General features: G+C 56.7%; 1 pseudogene across 1 annotated transcript in view; it reads right to left on the reverse strand.

Annotated features, from left to right (window-relative positions):
• Window positions 1-6,628: 6,628 nt before the first annotated feature.
• LOC309617345 (thimet oligopeptidase-like) overlaps window positions 6,629-20,109 on the reverse strand; it is a 52,689-nt pseudogene continuing 39,208 nt past the window's right edge. The window contains exons 8-14 of the transcript in view: window positions 9,915-10,050; window positions 9,339-9,714; window positions 9,064-9,259; window positions 8,008-8,059; window positions 7,773-7,901; window positions 6,998-7,136; window positions 6,629-6,784 (exon numbers count right to left, since the gene is read on the reverse strand). The product of the transcript in view is annotated as a thimet oligopeptidase-like (transcript). The remainder of the gene's footprint in view (window positions 6,785-6,997; window positions 7,137-7,772; window positions 7,902-8,007; window positions 8,060-9,063; window positions 9,260-9,338; window positions 9,715-9,914; window positions 10,051-20,109) is intronic.

Below are 20,109 nucleotides of genomic sequence, written 5' to 3' on the forward strand. Positions count from 1 at the left end.
TGAGGGACATTTGGGTTGTTTCTAGGTTGTTGATGATTTTGAATACCTACTCAATATAACCAGTGACAGAGGGTTTTTTGGTGAACACAAATGTCCATTTCTCTTGGGTAAATACCTAGGAGTGGGGTTGCTCAGTTGTATGACGAGTGTACGTATCACTGTAAAAGAGGCTGCCAAGCTGTTCTCCAGAGTGGCTGTATTGTGTAGCATTGTGGGAGAATTCCACTTGCTCTGCATCTTAACCAGAACTTGGTAGTGTGTCAAAAAAAATTAAAAACCGGTTTTTTAGCCATCTTAATAGGTGTATAATGATATCTCCTCACGGCTGGCAGAGATTTCCTTTATTCGCCTTGAGTAGTGTTGTGCCCCCAGTGCCTGGGTTAGTGCCTGCTATGTAGTAGACACTCAATGAATTTTTTTTTTTTACTGAGTGAATGGATGTATGGATGGATGAATGAATGAAGTCAAAGGGGCTTCCGGTATCTAAATCTGTTATAGCAAATACATAGCACACGTACCGCCAATTCCCCCATGCCCCATTCTGTTTCCATGGCAGACGTCACTCATCAATTGAGCCATTTTATCCACCTGCTTCATTTCAGACAGGTACGATCCAGTCCTTTGTGTAGCAAGTGAGATGAGCCCCATGAGCTAATGCAGCTTTAGTTCAAGCCTCTCATTGGCTGAAGAAGAGGCCAGGCTCAGAGCAGGGTCCAAGGCTGCCCAAGGACTCACAGCGAGCCAGTGGCAGGACTAGATCTCCAGGCTGGGCTCTCCCCAGAAAAATGCACGACGTCTCTGACAAGGCTGGAGTAGGATGGGAGGCATGGACGTGGATCTGGGCCTGAGGCCGGGTTGGAGCATTGTGGAGTGCTCCCTGGGTCCCGGCTGGGTGGGAAGGCTGATGCCGGCGCTCTTCCTGCAGGTGCCCAGGAGCTGCTGGGATGGCCTACCCGCCCACGTTGGCTCCCTGGCCCAGCGGGCGTACTGGGCTCTGCTGAGCCAGCAGAGGGACCAGAGCATCGTGGCCCTGGGCCAGAGCGGTGCTGGCAAGACCACCTGCTGCGAGCAGGTCCTGGAGCACCTGGTGGGGATGGCAGGCAGTGTGGATGGCAGGGTCTCAGGTACAGTGGTCTCCAGGTGACGTGCAGCTGGGACGTGGTGGGGGCGGTGGCGTGGGGGAAGGGAAGGGAGAGTCAGAGGGGGTGCTGGGCGGCTCTTTCTTATATCTGCTCAGCTAGCGTTCACTGAGCACCTGTGTGCAGACCCTGTGCTGGCTTCTGGGCAGGGCCACCCCTAGTCTGTTGGGTACTTTTGTGTGAATTAGAAACAGGTACTCCTTGCCTAAGACACTCACTGCCACATGTGGAACCGTCGTCACGCATTGACATTGTTAGAACCAAACACTTGACCACCACGTTCTGGGCCATCATCCTAATAAGTATACAGGCCTATGGCTATCTGATATAAATGCTGTGCCCTTAGGTGTGGTGTCCTTGTGCAGCGCACAGCCCACTGGACTGTGCAGAGGACCCGATAAGTAAAAACAAAGACAAGGAGGCACTGACAGCCGGAAGGGAGACTCAGCTGCTCATCTGTGCCAGACTCCAATGCTCTGCACCGCTTGCTGGCCGAGCTGGGGAGGGGAGAGGCGGAGGGAGCACAGAGAAGGGGCCGGGGGGCTTCCTTGAGGAAATGATGTTTGAGCTGGGCATTAAAGAAAGAGTTTCAACATTGTAAATCAACTATACTTCAATAAAAAATAGTGTCAGTTGGTGATAATAATTACAATATTGATGGGGATCGTGGTAAATGCTTGCTGAGGACTTACGCGCCAGGCTCTATTCCAAGCAGGTTAACTTATTTATTATTTAAAACATCCCTATAAGGTAGACATTATTATTATTTGAATTTTATAGATGAGGCCATTAAAACGCAGGGAGGTTAACCAGCTTGCCCAAGGCCACACAGCTCATACATCCTAGCACCGAGATTCAAACACAGACAGTTTGGCTCCAGAGCTGTTACCCCTGGGCCAGTGTCCTCAATGTATTGTTGCCCCTCTGAGGAGCCTTTTTAGTTGTTCTTTCTCCTAATCGTCTCCCACCGTGAAAAGTTAATGCCATAGATTCACCATATATTTGTTTATGCAGTGTGTGTGTATGTGTGTATATATATACAGACACACACAGACATGTGTGTGTGTGTGTGTGTGTATCTGTGCTCTATTCTATACATAAGAAAGGAAAACTGCCCCCATCCTCAAGAATCAGTTTCTGCCCTCTTGGGGGCAGTATTCCCCCTGCTGAGAATATATGGCCCAGGCAGTATTGCTTTTCTAATAATAACAAACAATACTAACACCACCACATTTGGAGCATGTTCTGAGCACTTTACATTATTAAATCTTTTAGTCTTTGTGGCAACCACATGAGGTAAGTAAGTACTATTATTACCCCCATCTTATAGATGGGGTATCTGAGGCACAGGGAGGTTAATTTATTCGCTCCAAATCAGGTGACTAACAACGGGGAGAGGCCATATTCAAGCTTGTTTAACCATTGTACTATCCTGCTTCTCCACTGGGCTTATTCCAATGCTTTATTGATCACCTGTTCTGCACCTGGCCCAGGTTAGAGCCCTGTGAGGAGCTGGGGATACAGCAAGGAGAGGCCCTCCCAGAATGTAGATCTGCTGAAAGTGTGTGTTGGGGGAGTGGGAGTCAGGCTAGGCTGTATCCAGGTGCCTAGCACATAGTGGGTGCTTGTTAAATAGTTATGTTAAAAAGCTTGGGACTGCTGGGCTTTTTGAGCTGGCTGTGATGGGCGTTCCCCGAGAGCAGGTCCAAGAATGTTAATGCTCTGCCCTCCTCCTAGACTCCACCAGGCCCAGGAGGCCCTAGGGCAGCCCTTGTCACTCAGATCGTACCAATCCTAGGTGTGTGTATCTCCCCTTCTGGGCTCACTCTTGCTCACCCCGCGCCCCTGCTTGCAGCACAGGGCCAGCCCAGCAGCGGAAGAGGTGTGGCTTAGAGCTGAGTTGGGGGAGTGGAGGGGCCCCTGCTGGGGCCTGGGGCCAGAATGGGGTCCTGTGAGAGGTGGGGGTGGCAGCACCCGGGCCACGGGTGATGCCCTGTCTGTGCCCCACCAGTGGAGAAGATTCGAGCCACCTTCACTGTCCTCCGGGCCTTTGGCTCCGTGTTCACCGGCCACAGCCGCCGTGCCACCCGGTGCTCCATGGTGATGTCACTGGACTTGAACGCCACAGGCCGAGTCACGGCCGCCCAGCTCCAGGTGAGGCCTCTGGGTGGGAGGGAGAGGGGGCTCTTTGGGGCTGCAGTAGCCTCAGCCCCACTCAGCAGGGCCCACGCCTCCAGCTGGGACCCTGGAATGTGTCTAAATGGTCATCGCTCCCCAGGCCAAGGCCAGCTCCTCCCCACCTCACTCAGTGCCCAGACATCTCCTCCCGGAGCAGGCCAGCTCGTCTGTGCCTCGGAGTATCACAGGGATGAAATATTCATGAGTAGATACATAATTCAGCCGCTCATTAGCTGGGTCTTAAAAGCGTAAGCTGAAATTAAACAGGCGCTCGCTGGCCTTCTGCAGCAGCCCGTGTGTGACAGGCACATGGCCTGTTTGTTCCTCTCTCTGAAATCACCTGGCTCCTCCCCTTCCCCCCCCCCCGCGCCCCCGCCAACATTCTGTTTGAACAGAAAACAGGATTAGGTTATTAGAAGGGTTGTTTGTATGCGGAGCTAGGAGAATACCCAGACTCGCTGGTGCACGATAAATCCCTTTCTGTCCCGGCCCTGAAAGTCTACCGTGCATCACCATGTGGGTCAAGTTATTAAGGGCTTCGGTTGCATAAGAGTGTGTTGGAGGGCGGCTCTGGGTTAATTGTTAGTACCCTTGGATTCCTTCATCGGAATGAGCCCGTTGCATTCGTTGATTGCCTGCGTGGACTCTGAATCAGTGAGACAAAGGCCTGGCACGTTTTGATTTGGAGGCGTCCAGCCAAGTTGGGGCCTGAGGTGCTGCCTCGAAGAGTGGGCCTGGGGGTTGGTGGGGGTGTGCGGGCAGCCTAGCGGGGCCTCGTGCTGACCGGCGCCTGTCCTCTCCCCTGGCAGACGATGCTGTTGGAGAAGAGCCACGTGGCCCGGCAGCTGGAAGGGGAAGGCAGTTTCGAGGTTTTCTCCCAGATGCTATCCGGATTGGACCTGGCTCTCAGGTGAGCGACTGGGCTGAGCAGGGACAGCCGAGGGCAGTGAGACAAAGGGCCTCCGCTCTCCAGGGCCCCAGCCCTGCCTCTGCCCAGAGGTGAGAGGCAGTGGAGCCCAGTGGTTAGGAATCTGGCCTCTGATTCTTGCTGCCTGGTACTGCTCCTGGGCTGGGTGAACCTGGCCAGGTGTCACCTGCTCTGAACCTCCGTTTCTTCCTCTGTAAAGTGGAAATAGTACCTTGACTGCTGACCTTACAGGATTAAGTGAGATAATTCACATATGGCTCTTTATACACGCTGGGGGGTGGTGGTGGATGTCTGCTGTGACGGTGACATTTTGGTACAGGTTCTGACAGCAGCGTGGGAGGTGGGCAAGGAACAGCAGACCCCAAATCTTCCAGAAGCTCCTAAACTCTGTGAGAGCCTTGGGTGCACCTGAGGTAGCTCAGGGCGAGGAGGCACCAGGTGGAACAGCAGAGAAGCCACAAGACTCATCTGGGAGGGCCTTCTGGGGGAGGTGGCCCAGGGAGTCATCTCTGCCCCTCGCTGACTCCTGGGAATTCTTGGACATGTGGCTCCCTGTCTCTGAGCCTTGGTTTCCTCATCTGTTGAACGAATGAGTAAGGTTCTATCTAGTGAAGCTCCAGGGAGTGCTCACCCCAGGCGAGGGGTGATAATTTTCAATTTGCCTCTGCGTCCCCCATCATTTGTCTCCTGCCTTCCACCCCCGTCTGAAGGGCAGGCCCAACCTGTCCTGAGCCTCCTGGCTAAGGCCAGAGGGGCACCTTACCCTTTGGAGAGAGGGCAGATTAGGGAGGAAACTCCCAGTTTTCAGAGCAGGGTAACTGAGGAGTAAGGAAGCTTCTGGAAGGCCTTCACTTAAGAAGGGCCCATTGAGGGCAGCAAGTGAGGAATATTCGGGAGGCAGGGCCAGGGCCTGAGGCAGACCCCGGGGCCACCTGGGGCACTCTGTGGAGCCCCGTGCCATGATGCCCACCTGCCCTGCCAGGCCACTGGTGTGGGTGGGTCCTCCCTTACTTCTGGTCCCTTCTCTGTTTCCAGGACAGAACTGTACCTGCACCAGCTGGCAGACAGCAGCTCCTTCGGCATGGGCGTGTGGCCTAAGGTAAAGAGGAGGTCCTTCTGGGTGTGAGTGGGTGTCTGTGTCCCCATGGCCAAGATGGGCGGGTCCCCTGTGTGGCTCGTCCCTCTGCCACTGGGGTGAGTAGTTGGCAAGGGCTGGTCACGTGGGGGAGGCAGGGTTGCCTTTATGGGGCCTGGGCTTGTCAGGGAAATGAGTCTTGTGCTAATAAAGGGAACCAGGAGGTGGTTTGTGTAGAGGTTAGGGCGCGGTCTCCGGGACAGGCTGTCTGGGTTCAAACCCCGGCTCTGACACTTACTGGATATGAGACCTCAGGCATGGACCCTAGCCTCTCTGAATGTCTGTGTCCTCTTCGGTAAAATAACAACAGAACGGGCGGGCAGGCTGAGGAGAGGACAGAGCATGGCACGGCCTGCCCGCCTGGGCCACGGGGAGAAGGTCGGGGCGCCGCCCGCGCCCTCGTTCCGCTGCCTGGCGTCCTTTGTGGAGGCAGGGCTCCCAAGGAGCTCAAAGGCCAGGGAAGGACACACGGGACGGTCCAGAGCCACCCTACCGCTCCAGTGGTGCAGCACCCTCTCTGAATTCCTACTGCCACCAAAACACATCCCTAAGGCCTTTGGGAAGAATTGCTAGGACCCAGGAAGGTGGCCCCTTGCTGTGGTCCAGACTTCAGCAGCTGCCGATGACCAGAGGGAGCCAGCCGGCCGGCCGTGAGCAGGAGGACAGGACACGGGGACAGGGACAGCCACAGCCGGGCTTCCCGCAGCTGTGCCCACCGCCAGAACCAGCTCCAGCCAGTCACAGCCCCCGAGATGCCAAACAGTGACGGGCGAGAGGCCGGCAGGAAACTGACACCCCCTCACTGGAGAGCCTGCCCGGTCGGGGTGCGGGGCACCATCCCCGTCTGAACTCACCCCACAGCTCAGCCGTCTCCCAGTGACCCAGACGCGTCACCACGGCCCCAGGGCTGATCCCCGACCAAGGTCAGAACTCCCCCCAGTGTGACGGCCCCCATGCCACTCCTGTGGTGGAAGGGACGGCAGGCAGAGACCAGGAGTAGAGTCTTTTTTATTAATGGCTGCGTTTTCAAAGAACCGTTTTGTTACCAGGAAAGCTCCCCAGGAAGGGATTGCATTAGTGCAACAAGGGGGAGCCTTGATGCCAGGCTTTCCAGACACTTCCAGGTGGAGACTTTTGGCCTAGGCCGGCCGCCGGGGACTCGGGGGCTGGGAGGACACACGGCCCCTCCCCCGCCCCGACGGGGCGCTAAGGCACCCGGCCCGCCCGGGGGGGCAAAACCCCGTGCCGTCAGCAGGCCGGCGGCTTGCAGCCCTCAACCTGCAGCCCTTTGCTCAGGAGGAAGGCGTCCTGCATGGGGTCACAACCCAGGAAGAGCTTCACCATGCCCTTGGCATCCTCGGAGCCCCCTGGCCTCAGAATGCAGCTTCTGTAGTCCATGGCAACCTGAGGAGAGGGGGCGGGGCTGCAGGAGGGTGGAGCACCCCCTTCACGGAGGGTGTGGGTGTGGCCACCTCTGCTGTGACTCAACAAAGGGCAGGGGAGCAGGGGGTTCTGGGCAGGGCCCTCAGAGCCTGGCAGGCCCAGGCGGGCGGCACAAGCATCTAGGCCCAGGCCAAGGACCTCCGTGTTGGTCTGCACGGCAGGCCGGCCTCTCACCTTGCCACTCAGGACGCCCTCCTGCTTGAAACGAGTGTGTGGACCGTGTCCGCGGAGTACACCTCGCTGCACAGGTAGCCATAGGACTGGGCGTCGTAGCTTCCTGCCAGGTGGCCGAAGGTCGCAGGCAGGTGGGTCCCTGGGACACACGCGGAGAGGCTCCTGCCCGGCCCCCTGGCCGCTCCGTGCCCCTTCCCCAGAGCCCAGAGCTTGGGGCCTCAAAGCAGCCCTGTCTGAGTCCCCTGCCACTAGAGGGAGTATTGGCCCAACACTTCTAGAAAACGGGGACCTTGCGGGCAACTCAGTGGAGGGACACAAATCAATCTTTGCCGACTTTCTGCTGAAGCTCACGAGGGTTCACCCCTAAGCCTCTTACAGGGACAGCTGCCCGAGGCTCCGAGGGATGAGTCAGGGCTCGCCCTCCAGCACGGGGAGAGCGCGGGTTAAAGCACTCACGAGGGAGTGAACTGCGTCTCCGCACCGACACGCACGGGCAAACCTCGTCGACGCGTTCCGTCCGGGGTATGAAGCCCTCTCCTGCCTCTTCCAGGCTCTCCAGAAAGCACGTGCAGATACGCCCAGCCCACCCTCGGACTCCGCGGGCCACAGCTGGAGGGACCAGCCCAGGAACCCAGGCAGGAAGAGGCCAGAGGTCAGCGAGCCTCGACCAGAGCCCGTCAGTCGGTCCCCCTTCACACACCACCAGAGGATCCTCTTGACCTGGGCAGTAGCCGCCAACTGACCGCTAAGGTGGGCCCGGCGTGCGCTTGGCTACCTGGCGTGGCTGGGACCCCGAGGATCTCCTGGCAGAGGCGGGCATTGTCCTAGGCCGGGTCCGAGGGCGTCTGCGTGTGCAGGGCCTGGTCCACCTTGGCCAGGACGATCTGGCGCAGGTTGAAGAGGCCTGGAGGGCGGGAGGAAGGAGACGGGGGCGCTGGCACTGTGTCCAGGCCGCGCTTTCCAGCCGGGCGGTCCGGGAGCCCCTTTCCTTTCCCTCGGCCCGGCCGCACGGGGGTTGGCCAGCCGGGACTTGATGAGCTTGTCCAGCAGCTCCTGGGGGACGGCGCTGCTCGTGCCCCGCCGAGACTGGCAGCAGCGCCAGGGCTTCACAGGGCGCGGCGCTCCCGGCCCCAGAGCCTACCCTCTGGTTCTCATCCCCAGCTGTCACCAGAGTCGCAGGCAACGTGCCCTTCTTTTCGTTTGTCTTTTTTCCGGCCCTCGACCACGCAAAGGTGTGAAGCCCTGCCACTCGCTGCCACGTGGATGCACCGTGAGAACACGGTGCTCAGCGAGAGAAGTCAGACACAGAAGGACACACAGGGTGTGACCCCACTGAGGGGAAACGTCCAGAACAGGTAGATCCACAGAGTCAGAGTGGGTTCCTGGTTGTCAGGGACAGGGGAGGGGAGGGAATGATAACTAAGGGCGTGAGGGACCTTTTTGGGGTGAGGGAAATGTTCCAGAACAGGGCAGTAGTGACGGCTGCACAGCTCAGTAAAGTGTCCCCACGCGCTCCGGTTGCAGTCTGTGAGAGCATCGCTCTCAGGACGAAGGGCTGACTGCAGGAAGACTGAACGAGCACTGGGTCCTGGGCCCAGACGCTCATCTGGGGACCCCCCCCACATTGGGAAGTCACTGGGACTTGCTGAGCCTCCACCGAGACTGGCAGCAGCCCCAGGGCCTCACAGGGCGTGGTGCTCCCGGCCCCAGAGCCTAACCTCTGGTTCTCATCACTCATCACTCACCAGCCTTGCATGCAACGTTCCTTTCTTCTATTTTGTCTTTTTTAAAGGCAACTCTTGAATACCTGTATTTAACATGCAGGGAACCAGTCCTGACTCCTTGATCTGGGACTTCCAGCCTCCAGAGTCTCGAGGACATCCACTTCCGTTGTTTACGCGCCCAGTGCGTGGGGTTTGATGATGGAAACTGACACCGAGGGCGTCTCCTCGTGCGGGGTGACATCAGCGGAAGAATCCCGTGGCGAGGGCCTGCCTGAGGACCACGGGAGAGCCCGGGCCCTCCCCGCCCCCTGCCTTCAGCCCCTCGCCCGCACCCTCCTGGGAGCGGAGCTGGTGCATCGCTTGCCAGAACTCATGGAAGTAGGTCTCCAGCTCATCATGCTGGAACAGGGAGGGCGGGTTGGGCGTAGGCTTGGTGAAGTTGGCCACCATGGCCGCGATGGCAATCTGGCGCCTCCCGTCCTGCTGCAGGCAGCCCGGCTGCAGGCCAAAGCAGGCCATGTGCCCGGACTTCCCTTCCCTGGGGAGGGACGCGGGTGAGGCCCCGCTACCACAGAGGAGCCCCGGCCCACGGCCGACAGGTTCTCCCACGCATGCACCGAGGGTAGAGGTCCAGGTAGAACTTGCTGATGGATGACCTTGCCCGAGGCCGCGTCCCGGACCGTGTAGAGCCTCACATCTTCATCTTTGTGACGCATGTTGGCGCCTTCCTCCAGGTCGAAGGTCAGCCCCAGCAGCTCCTGGGAGATGCCCAGCTGCCCGCGCGTGACCACCTGCATGGGGAAGGACTCATTGAGCAGGTACTGGTCCACGTGGTAGCGCGTCTCCTCCCCCTGGTTCATGTAGTAGCGCAGGTCCTAGACGTTGATGGGCCCATCAAAGTGCAGGCCCCGCCTCTGGCACTCAGCCTTCTTTAGCTCCAGGATCACGGCCGCTCCTGCTCCCCGAGGGGCTTCAGCTTCTGGGCCAGCTCATCTGCGGGCGGAGGGGAGAGGCTCAGCTATGTCCCTGTGGCAGCCGCCCAGCCGCCCCCCACCCCACGCCCCTCGAGGCAGAATGAAGGGTTGGGGAAGGCAACCCCCAAGGGCTGACACAGTGGGGTCTCAGGCAGCACCACGTCCAGTCAAGGTCCACCTGACCCCCGTCCCCACTGGGACTCGGGGAGGCGGGGTTACCTAGGAAAGTGGCCACCACCTGGCTGGTCTTGGCCATGTTCATCTCCAGCACAGAGTCGGCACGCGTGCTGAATCCCAGCAGGCGGGACTTCTGAGCCTGCAGCCTTACCAGCTCCCCGAGGATCGCGCAGTTCTCCTGGAACCCAGAGACAGCCAGCGCTGGGGACCGTGGGCCACGCCCTCCCCACAGGCCCCGGGCCAGGTCTCTGTGGGTGGGAGGGCTCTCAGGCCACTGGCGGGCACAGCCAAACCCCCTCCCTCCTCCTCCTGGCCTGGATTTCTAGACACTTTGGTGCTGTCCTAACATGTGGTCTTTATGAACACAGGTCCTTTTGGAACCAGAAACGGCGTGAACCATGATGAGCTCTAAGGCCAAGGGCAGGAAGAAATGTGACCAGGCTCTCCAGGAGCCACCCAGGGGCCTCCCCGGGCTCAACAATACAAACTTGGCTGCCGTGCAGACAGCAGCTCATCCCCACGGCGCCCGAACACCCAGCCCCTGGACGGCGAGAGACCTGTTGCTGCAGGTGCCCCGTGGTTGGCTGGTGAGGCCTGGCCCCAGGCGTACGCCACCTTCTCTGGGGCCACCTCTCTGGGTCTGCAGTGGGGTTCTCCTGGGAGCCCCCAGTCACCACAGGACCAACGTGGCCTGTCTGCAGCCCAAGAAGGTGGGGACACAGGTCTGTCCCCCGTGGACATCACCCGCGAGGCCGAGCAAGCACCAGTGGTGTCTGCGGGGAAGATGAAGGGCTCATGCACAGCCCCCATCTACTGAAGATGCTAAACGGGAGAAGCACAGACTGCAGCCACATGCGGTATGGACCAAACGCAAGTGTCCTTGCAGGAACCGATGTCTGAATGTCGAGGCTGTTCCCGGGCCACAGTGAGAAGGCCCAGGCCCCACGCAAGGCACAGAGAGGGGATGGGGGGAACATCTGCGAATCTGAGCTCATCGGGCATCACCCCAGAAGGAGAGGGAGAGAGCCAGAAGGAGATACGGAGGGAGAGGGAGAGAGAGGGAGGTACAGACGTCTCTCCTTTCCCTGGGGGTTCTCTAGTGCAGCCAAGCCTGAAAACCACTGCATTTCGGGAGATGGGTCCTCGTGGAAAAGTTAAATAGTAGCTCATGGCATTATCGACACATATTAAAATGGCCCCAAATCTTGGGGAGTCAGGGAGGGGAGCTGGCGGCTGCCTCGTAAACGAGGAGAGATTGGGCGTCAGAGGAGGTGCCTGCCTCCACCACCTCCGCCGCCGCCGCCCCCCCCCAGGGCCCCGCAGACTTCATCTCCCAGCTGTGGTCCTGGGCTGGAAGGCAGCGGGGAGGTCAGGCCGTCCCAAGCATCAACGTTGACTTCAGGGCTGATCTGAAAGGCGCCTGGTGTTTGTTGAAGCAGAAAAAAGAGAAAGCAGTGGGCAGAGGATGGGAGGGGGAGGGAGCCCCCATCAGCCCTTCTCCCTGTCTCCCTCTCTGTCTCCCTCCCTCCCTCCCTCCCTCTACCTCCCTGCCTCTCACTCTCCCTCCATCTCTCCCTCTGCCTCTCTCCCTCCCTCTCTCCCTCCCTCTCTCCCTGTCCCTCTTGCCCTGTCCTGTCCCTCTCTCCCTCCCTCCATCCCTGTCTCTCTTTCCCTGTCCCTCTCTCCCTCTCCCTCTATCCGTCCCCCCTCCCTTTCCCCGTTTCCATCTCCCTCTCTGCCTCCCTCTTTCCCTGTCCCTGTTTCCCTGCTCTGCTCTCCCTCTCCCTCTTTCCCTCTCCCTCTCTCCCTGTCCCCCTTTCCCTGTCCCTGTTTCCCTGTTCCGCTCTTCCTATACCTCTTTCCCTCTCCCTCTCTCCCTCTCGTGCTCCCTCTCCCTCACCCTCTCCCTCCACCTCCTTCCCTCTCCAGAGAGGGAAGGAGGTGGAGGGAGAGGGACAGGGAGCAGGAGAGGGAGGGGGGAGAGGGAGAGAGGGATAGAGGGAGGGAGAGGGACAGGGAGCAGGAGAGGGAGGGGGAAGAGGGAGAGAGTGATGGAGGGAGGGAAAGACAAAGACATCTCTCCCTCCCTCCCTCTATCCCTCTCTCCCTCTCTCCCTCCCTCTCTCCCTCTTCCTCGCTCCCTCTCCTCCCTCTCCCTCCGTCTCTCCATCTCCCTCACTCCCTCCCAGAGACAGAGAGACGAAGAGGCAGAGACAAGGGAGAGGGAGAGAGGGAGAGGGAGAGAGAGGGGGAGAGAGGGAGAGACGGAGAGAGGGAGAGAGAGAGAGGTCTCTTCCTCCCTTTCCCTCTCTCCTCCTTCTCTCCCTCTCTCCCACTCTCCCTCTTCCCTCTCCCTCCCTCCCCCCTCCCTCTCTCCCTCTCCCCCTCTCCCTCGTCTCTCCCTCTCCCTCCATCTCTCCCTCTCTGGGAGGGAGTGAGGGAGAGGGAGAGACAGAGGGAGGGAGAGGGTGAGACAGAGGGAGGGAGAGGGAGAGAGGAAGGGAAAGGGCGAGGGAGGGAGAGGGAAGGAGGACGAGACGTCTCTCCGTCTCTCCCTCTCCGTCTCCCTCCCCCTCCCTCTCTCCCTCTCCCTCCCTTCCTCTCCCTCTCCCTCTCCTAGAGGGAGGGAGGGAGAGGGAGAGACAGAGGGAGAGGAGAGGGGGAGTCGGAGAAGGAGGTAGGGAGAGGGAGAAGGCGAGAGGGTGCCTGCTTCCCTCTCTGTCTCCCTCCCTCCCTCCCTCCCTCTCCGTGTCCCTGTCTCCCCCCTCTCCCTCTCCCTCTGTCTCTCCCTCTCTGGGAGGGAGAGAGGGAGAGGGAGAAGGAGGGAAAGTGATGGAGGGAGGGAGAGGGAGAGAAGGAGGGGAGAGGGAGAGGGAGGGAGGAAGAGAGCTCTCCCTCTCTCCCCCCTCTCTCTCCCCCTCCCTCTCTCCCTCTCCCCCTCTCCCTTGTCTTTGCCTCTCCCTCCGTCTCTCCCTCTCTGAGAGGGAGTGAGGGAGACGGAGAGACGGAGGGAGAGGGAAAGGGAGGAGAGGGAGGGAGGGAGGGAGAGACGTTTCCTCCCTCCCTTTCCTCCCTCTTCTCCCTCTCCTTCTCCCTCTCCGTCTAACTCTCCCGCTCCCTCCATCTCTCCATCTCCCTCACTCCCTCCCAGAGGGAGAGGGGAGGGAGAGAAGGAGAGGGAAAGAGGAGAGGGAAGAGGGAGAGGAAAGAGGCAGAGGAAAGAAGCAGAGGGAAGAGGCAGAGAGGGAAGAGGGAGAGAGGGAGAGGGAGAGAGGTCTCTTCCTCCCTTTCCCTCTCTCCTCCTTCTCTCCCTCTCTCCCACTCTCCCTCTTCCCTCTCCCTCTCTCCCCCCTCCCTCTCTCCCTCTCCCCCTCTCCCTCGTCTCTCCCTCTCCCTCCATCTCTCCCTCTCTGGGAGGGAGTGAGGGAGAGGGAGAGACAGAGGGAGGGAGAGGGAGAGACAGAGGGAGGGAGAGGGTGAGACAGAGGGAGGGAGAGGGAGAGAGGAAGGGAAAGGGCGAGGGAGGGAGAGGGAAGGAGGGCGAGACGTCTCTCCCTCTCCGTCTCCCTTCCCCTCCCTCTCTCTCTCTCCCTCTCCCTCTCCTAGAGGGAGGGAGGGAGGGAGAGGGAGAGACAGAGGGAGAGGAGAGGGGGAGTCGGAGAAGGAGGTAGGGAGAGGGAGAAGGCGAGAGGGTGCCTGCTTCCCTCTCTGTCTCCCTCCCTCCCTCCCTCCCTCTCCGTGTCCCTGTCTCCCCCCTCTCCCTCTCCCTCTGTCTCTCCCTCTCTGGGAGGGAGAGAGGGAGAAGGAGGGAAAGTGATGGAGGGAGGGAGAGGGAGAGAGGGTGAGGGAGAGAGGGAGAGAAGGAGGAGAGAGGGAGAAGGAGGGAGGAAGAGAGCTCTCCCTCTCTCCCCCCTCTCTCTCCCCCTCCCTCTCTCCCTCTCCCCCTCTCCCCCTCTCCCTTGTCTTTGCCTCTCCCTCCGTCTCTCCCTCTCTGAGAGGGAGTGAGGGAGACGGAGAGACGGAGGGAGAGGGAAAGGGAGGAGAGGGAGGGAGGCAGAGGGAGGGAGGGAGGGAGAGACGTCTTCTCCCTCCCTCTCCTCCCTCTTCTCCCTCTCCCTCTCCCTCTCCCTCCAACTCTCCCGCTCCCTCCATCTCTCCATCTCCCTCACTCCCTCCCAGAGGGAGAGACGGAGGGAGAGGCAGAGACAGGGGAGAGGGAGAGAGGAAGAGGGAGAGAGAGGGGGGAGAGAGGGAGAGGGAGAGAGGGGGAGGGAGAGAAGGAGAGGGAAAGAGGAGAGGGAAGAGGGAGAGGAAAGAGGCAGAGGAAAGAGGCAGAGGGAAGAGGGAGAGGAAGAGGGAAGAGGGAGAGAGGAGAGAGGGAGATAGGGAGAGGAAAGAGAGAGGGAGAGGGAGGGAGAGGGAGAGAGGGAGGGAGAGAGGAAGAGACAGAGGGAGAGCGAGAGAGGGAGTGGGAAAGAGGTAGAGGGAGAGCGGAACAGGGAAAGAGGTACAGGGAGAGAGGGAGGCAGCGAGGGAGGAGAGGAAGCAGGGAGAAAAGAGAGAAAGAACACACCGTCTACATTTCTGTCAAATGACACCGGGGATCCTTACACAACCAGGAGAAAGTAACACAGGGAGGCTCTTTCTCAGCTGGAACTGGAACTGCAGACGGGGCCAAACACCACCAGGCTGGCCACACGTGTCCAGCCGCCGCTCCAGCCCCGTCAGCCGTGAGTCCGGTCACCAGGGCTCTGAGTGTCTGCTCCAGGGAGCTGGGGTTCACCCTCTCACCCGGGAGGCCAGGCCAAGAGAGCAGGGCCCCGGGCTGGACACATAGGGGAAAACGCATCCCCACAGGACAGCTTGTGCGAGCAGATTCAGCTACCAGATTCTAGAGGCCCGGGACCACCCTGTGGCCCGTGAAACCCAGGAGCCACGAGGGTCTTGCAACGTGATTCCTGTCCGTTGGACTGTAAAGTTTATGTAGGGAATCTTGGAAACAGTGGTAACAAGGCTGAATTGGAACGAGCTTTAGGCTATTATGGACCACTCTGAAGTGTGTGGGGTGCTAAAAACCCTCCCGGCTTCGCTCTCGTTGAATGTGAAGATCCCCAAGATGCAGCCGATGCTGTCCGAGAACTAGATGGGAGAACACTATGTGGCTGCCGAGTAAGAGTGGACCTGTCGAATGGGGAAAAGAGAAGTCGAAATCGTGACCGCCTCCTTCTTGGGGTCGTCGCCCTCGAGATGATTATGGGAGGAGGAGTCCTCCACCTCCCGCACATCTCCAAGATGGAGAGCCTTCTCCGTCAGCCAGAGCAGGTCCCTTTCTAGATATAGGAGAAGAGAGAGATCCCTGTCCCAAGAGAGAAATCACAAGCCGTCCTGATCTTTCTCTAGGTCTCCTAGCCGATCTAGGTCAGATGAAAGGAAATAGAAGACCACTTTGCAAGAGGAGTGGTGTACAGGCAATAACTTCATTTGGCAGGAGTATGTACAGAAAATTCAAGTTTTGTTTGAGACTTCCGAAGCTTGGTGCACTTTTTAAATGTTTTAGTTGTTCACATTTGTTTGTCTCTTGGGACAGTGACACATAAAGGTGTCATTCTCTATGGTTTGAAATGGGTCCTGTGAGGCATGTAATATGAAGAATTGTTACCTTACAATGTTCCCTTAAGCAAAATTGAACTTGCTTTGAATTTTTGGTCTTGCCTAGACTGATAATAAAACTCTAACTCCTGCCCACCTAAAGTGTGATGTTTACTATTATGGAAACAACACTGGCAAACATTGAAAAGACTTTCTGTAGCTGGGATGTGGTATGCAGCTGTAGTTAAGCAAGCAGTCTTTAAAAGGTGCTGTGAACCCAAGCCAGCAGGTAAAAATGAAAGCCGCACCCTTACCCTAGATTAGAGGTTTAAAAATTCCACTAGTCTTCACACCGGACAAGAGATTGTCCAGGGAGTTTAAAATCTAAGAAGTTTCAAGGAAGTTAGTTTACCTTTGAGTTAGGTCATACGTCCCCTCTGTGATTGCTGTACATGAATACATAGCTCTTTGTAATATTTTTTGGAAATTTGAGATTATCAAGATACCAATGTCCTGCCAGATTAAGAGTATATTGTAGAGCTGAACTTTGAGTTACTGTGCAATTTTTTTTTTCATGCTGTCATTTGTAATATGTTTTGTGAGAATCCTTGGGATTAACGTTTTGGTTGCAAAAGAAAAAAAGAAAAGAAAAGAATCCGCCTGCCAATGCAGGGGACACAGGTTCAAGCCCTGGTCCGGGAAGATCCCAGGTGCCGCAGATCAACTAAGCCCGTGGGCCACAACTACTGAGCCTGCACTCTAGATCCTGGGAGCCAGAACTACTGAGCCCCCGTGCCACAACTACAGAAGCCCACACGCAACGAAGACCCAACGCAGCAAGAAAAAAAAGACGATACTGGCCAGGTGATCAAGGGTAAAATCGTTTGTCATAAGTCCCGTTGATGGTGTGTATCCTTGATGTGACCTGAGGAGAATGGCATTTTTATCTCTGTCTGGGTCTTCCGCCCCAAACCCCATAACTCCAGACCAACCATAAGAAAACATCAGAAAACAAACAGACTAACAAATTGAGGGACAAAACACCTGACCAGTCCTCCTCAAAACTTTCAAGGTATCAAAACCCAGCGACGTCTGAGAAATGTCACAGCCCAGAGGAGACTGGGACAGAAAAAGGATGTTAGGGGAACACTAGGGAAATTCTAATAAAGTGTGGACTTTAGTTAATAACAATGTATCCATCTTGGTTCCTTAGTTGGATAAACATGTCACACTAAGGTACTAATGAGTTGGAAATAGGGGTACTGGGTCAGGGTCCACGGCACTCTGTACACTCTGTACAGATCTTTGCAACTTTTTTGTAACTCTAAGCTCTTGTAAAATTAAGCGAGTACTGAACAGAGCTAAGAATGTTATTTCCCTGATTTGAACATGCCTGAGTTTCTTTTCATGGTCACATTTTTGCTATTTGGATGTGTCTTGGAATCAGTAGCAAAGGAGAGTTGCCAGCCCCTGGGAAGATGTGGGTGGTTCGCAGGTGGCTTGCTCTGGAGCTGAAGACCACGGTGGGAAGTCTGCAGCCTCGGGCTGCACTTAGAAACATGGGAGGGGATGGGCCAGCTCAGTTAGGGATGGAACCTATAAATAAAACTTTTTTCTTTTCCGTTATGGCTTATCACAGGATACTGAATATAGTTCCCTGTGCTAGACAGTAGGACGTTGTAGTTTATCCATCCTATATTTAATAGTTTGCATCTGCTAACCCCAAACTCCCAATCCAACCCTCCCTCACTGTTTCTCCCCCTTGGCAACCACAAGTCTGTTCTCTATGTCTGTGAGTCTGTTTTTGTTTTGTAGACGCGTTCATTTGTGTCGTATTTTAGATTTCACATATAAGTGAGATCATATGATATTTGTCTTTCTCTTCTGACTTACTTCACTTAGTATGATAATCTCTAGGTCCATCCACGTTGCTGCAAATAGCATTATTTCATTCTTTTTATGGCTGAATAATATTCCATTGTATATATGTACCACATCTTCTTTATCCATTCATCCATCAGTGGACATTTAGGTAGCTTCCATGTCTTGGCTACTGTAAATAGTGCTGCAATGAACGTTGGGGTGCATGTATCTTTCTTTCTTTCTTCTTTCCTTCTTCCTTTCTTTCTTTCTTTCTCTCTCTCTCTTTCTCTTTCTTTCTTTCTTTCTTTCTCTCTCTTTCTCTCTTTCTCTCTTTCTTTCTTTCTTTTTTCTTTCTTCTTTTATTGTCACACGGCATGTGAGATCTTAGTTCCCTGACCAGAGATGGAACCCACGCCCCCTGCACTGGAAGCATGGATTCTTAACCACTGGACCACCAGGGAAATGCCAGGGGTGTATGTATAGTTTTGAATTAGAGTTTTCTCCGGATCTATGCCCGGGAGTGGAATTGTGGGACCCTATGGCAGCTGTATCTGTTCCTGCACGCCTCACATCAACCACCTGCACTCCAATCCTTGCTCTCAACGTCATCTTCGGGGAACCCAACCTGCGACAGGGACCTTGACAAGAAGAAATGGCTCAGGGAAAAGCTACCTGCACGGGGAGGAGATAGAGACCATCGCCCCTGGGGTGCGGAGGGGAGAGTGGGTGCAGAGGTTTGTCATTTCACCCCCGATACTCATCTCAGCCCTCGTGGCTGCCCCACTCTAGGTCACCTTGGGATACAGAGGTGAGCCGGTTAGAGTCCCTGCCTGTGCAGGAATCGGGGCACCAGCGGGTCTGAATAATATTAGTGCAGGGTCTCCCCCGTGGCACTGGGGTTATTCGGGGCGGGTCATCCTCTGCTGAGGGCCCCTCCTGGGCACTGTGTGGGGTTTAGCAGCATCCCTGGCCTCACCCATTTGATTCCAGGGGCCCTCCCTCCCAGTTGTGACAACCACAGATTTTCCCCACACATCACGGAAGAACTGGGTGAGGCGGGGGCAGGATGGCTCTGGGCGAGGACAGCTGTGTTGAAGCAACCAGCCTGGCCCAGGGCAAGGTCTGCCCCAATCCCGTCAGCGCCTGCATTTAGAACTGCCCCTTTCCTCTCCCACCTCCCCTGCCCTGCAGTGGTCTCCGAGACATCATCCCCATGTAATAAATCACACCTTCTCAGTTTACTGTTTGCTGCCTTCACTAGAACGTGAGCTCTTTGAGGACAGGGATGCTGTTATGTCCCCAGCACCTAGAAGAGTGTCTGCTGTGTAGTAGATGCTTCATAAATACTTGCTGAATAAAGGAGTTGAATAAAGGGATGAGTGGATGAATGAATGAAGGTTACAATGGAAGGAGGGGGGAGATTCCCTTTCTGGCTCTCGGGGGTTGGGAGATCAAGTGAAAGATCTGTCCTAAATAGGCTGACCAGCCTTCTGGGGTTCCCCGGGACTGAGAGTTTCCCCAGAGTTCCAGCGCTCAAACCTGAGCGGTCCTGGGCAAACTGGGGGCGGGTGTTGGTCACCCTATCTAAACACAGTAACAATTCCAGCTGCAATAGCAATGGCCAATGACCTCTACGGTCTTATTGACCATGCACAGTTCTCTACCTGGCGGGGAAGGGTGGGCCGGGATTGGAATTCTGGTGATCCAGGGCGGGTGAGGGCACACCCTGGGCTTGTGGAGGGGAGTCCAGGAAGGTTCTGGAGGAAGTGACAGTGACACAGGAGGGAGGGAGGAGTCTAAGGAAGAACATCCCACATGACAACCTGTGCCAATGGCCCTGGGCCCAAGGTCACACCTGACCAGGGCTTGCTTTTTTTTTTTCTAATTTACTTTTCCCCACATGGATATGCAATTGTCCTAATGCCATTTATTGAAAACTCCTTAATTTCCCCACTTTCTATCATATCAAGTTCTCATATATCTGTTTCTGGACCTTTTTTCTATACCATAGAGCTATACGTCCCATCCTTGCACCACTAGGGCTGTTTCATCACTATAACTTTATTTATTCATTTTGTTTTGGCCGTGCTGTGTGGCATGTGGGATCTTATGTCCCTGACCAGGGATCGAACCCGCATCCCCTGCAGTGGAAGCTCGGAGTCTTAATCACTGGACCTCCAGGGAAGTCCCCAGGGCTTGCTTTGACATCCATGGAATGGTGGCAGGTGGGCACGGGGAGCAGCTGTCTGTGAGCCATCCTGGGTAGAAATGCAGGGTGGAGGGGAGGACAGATGGAGCTGGAGGGGAAGAAGCGGAGGAGGGAGGGAGGAAGGGAGGGAGGCCGGGCGAGAGACAGACAGAGAGTTTCCGGAGACAATAGCTCTGGCCGTGTCCTAGGGCATGAAAGCTGAAAATAGCTCCTAGTGCCGGGAGCCTTGGAGCCGGAGGCTGGGAGCCAGGGTGACTGGCTCTCCTCCCTGGTGTGTGTGTGTTGCGGGGGGGTGGGTGGCTCTGGGCTTCTCAGGCTGGGAATGGGGTGCACAGAGCAGGAACGGAGCAGGGACCCTTCTCTCTGGAACCTCGTGGGCCATCCTCAGCTCACAAAGCTGAGCCACTCCTTGCCCTACGAGTGGGGGGCTTATCCTCCCTGTCCCCTGGATCATACCCCCTCACACACAACTTCCCCGTGTGTGTTCCCAGCAACCAAGAGAATCTGTTTTTAAAAGATTTGGGGGAGGGGGGTAACCATACAAACAAGAGCAGAATGGATACTTTTTCAGGATAT

This window comes from Balaenoptera borealis (assembly GCF_965194805.1).
Source record: "Balaenoptera borealis genome assembly, chromosome: 1".
Lineage (NCBI taxonomy): Eukaryota > Metazoa > Chordata > Mammalia > Artiodactyla > Balaenopteridae > Balaenoptera > Balaenoptera borealis.